Consider the following 2178-nt stretch of genomic DNA (forward strand, 5'->3'; position numbering starts at 1 on the left):
CTCGAGATGTTTAAAATCCTCTGTTTGTCCAGCTGATTTGCTCCTTATCAGACTAGTTGCTTTAATTTAAAAGGACAACAGTCTGTGCTTAAAGATAATTTTTAAATCCCATTCAACGTCTGTGTTCAGCCTTCAAATCAAATGGTCCCTTTTCACCTGTCACATGATCTGGAGATGCTACAGGTAAGGATTTATATAGGGACATTAGAACACACTGGTGTGATGTCATAGAATTAAAATGATCTATTCAAGAGCAAAACAAAGGTATGGATAGATCTCTGTCCTCGTTCGGAAAGGTTCCAGATTCACACACTTCGAATCAACGTGCAGAATGTCTTGAAACAATAAAATTGGGAATAACTCAGATCAAGAAAAAAATTTACAGCTTGTGAATCAGTGTGTGTGCCCTGAAGAAAAAAAAAAGTTTATATGTCCTTGAAGCATTTGCATAATTTATTTTTAATTTGTCTCAGTGGGCATAGCTCTAAATAAATGTATACTTTATTTAAAAATGACAGAATTTGGATGTATATCTTTAAGACACATTTTGTTTTGAATTATTAATTAACATGCAGAATGTTTGCTTCATTTTCATATCATAGTAAGTGCATTTATTTTCTTGTAATGGTAACAGACAATTTACTGCAGTTTGTAGTATCTTTGGGATACTTTTGTGCAGCCACTCCTTTATGACTGCCATAGCCTTTTCCATTTTTTTATTATTTTCTCAGCAGTTATAAGATATGGCTGAAAGCACCACACCTCTTTTGTGTGAGGAAGGACACAGGTCAAATTCTCCCCACTGATGTAATAATTTCATCTTCATCTTAGTTTCTTCAGAGTGCAATAATAATATGGAAGTGTTTTATGCAGTGTGGTGGAGATATTACTTGGCATGCGGTGTCAGCAGTATATTGAGAAAATATACCCTATTGCAATAGTGTGGTAGTGGGTAAGAGCAGAATTACTGTCAGGAGTAAAAGATCCAAAATATTCTCTTTTTTTGGTCTCTTGTCTTCAGATTAAGAATTTCAATAAAATCAATCTCTCTAGTGTGCAATACTATAATTAATTGTAATATTATGCTTATTCACTTTATAAAGCTTTTCAATTAGATAAAATGATATTACAATTTTACAGTTATTGACTACTAATAGTCAATAACACTGACTTTACAGTATGGGAGCTTATAAACTCTAGTCTGGAAATAATGTTTAAGGGAAATATCCAGGTCAGTTTGAGTGACATTAGACATATTTTTAAGAGGGCCAGAGGCAAGCATTTAACTCATCCCATCTCATAGAAAATAAACTTTCCCACAGTGGAAGGAGGTGGGCCCCAGATTACGAGGAAGGCAACTGGTACTGGATGGGGAAGATAGGAGTGAGAGGAATAAAGATCATCAGTGGTACTAACAAGCTGTGTGCCATTAGAGCAGGAGAGAGACGTCTTCTGAGAAAAGACAGGTCCTTTGCTGTGCCTGTCCTGTTCAATAGTGAGTGTCTTCTCAAAATTAAGACCGCAGACTGCACTAAAGATCTGAAGTTGTGTTTTTTCAGTGTATTCTTCTCAGTCAGTGGAGCAGCAAGCCCTGTTTTCAGCCTCCTTGCACTGCCTTGCCAGAAATGAATAATCAGTCCTTGTTAACAGCTGAATTTTTGCATATACATTTACAATGCAAGAAAATGCTCTGTTTTGCTAAGCCTATATTCCTACTTTGTTTATTCTTTAAAACAGGCTGTAATAAGATCTTTATGCAGCCATAGTAACAACTAGTTTGTTTAAAAAATGAAAATAAGCACCTTCATAAGTGTGATACCAGTGCCAGGTGTCTGTTTATCAGAACTGTAGGCAGGTACAGTGCTGCTATGGATTTCAGCGGGTTTGAAAAACAAGTCTGAGCATTTCTGAACATTAACTGAATTTACAAATTAACAAATTTGTGATACAGTCACAAACCATGGAGAAGAACATTATCTCCAGAAAAAAAGGCACATTTCACTACTGAGTTGTTCTAGGCATATACTAGTATAACTCCACTCATTTTGCATTTAAATTTAACAGGATCAAACTGGAATAGTGCAATGCTATACCAGAAGAAAATGAGTGTAAATAAATCAAGATGAAAGCTTTGCGTCATTTTTCCTAGGTGGAAAGCAATGGAAAATCAAGTGTACA

Source organism: Pterocles gutturalis, unplaced genomic scaffold, assembly GCF_000699245.1.
Source record: "Pterocles gutturalis isolate BGI_N339 unplaced genomic scaffold, ASM69924v1 scaffold28532, whole genome shotgun sequence".
NCBI classification, from domain to species: Eukaryota; Metazoa; Chordata; class Aves; order Pterocliformes; family Pteroclidae; genus Pterocles; species Pterocles gutturalis.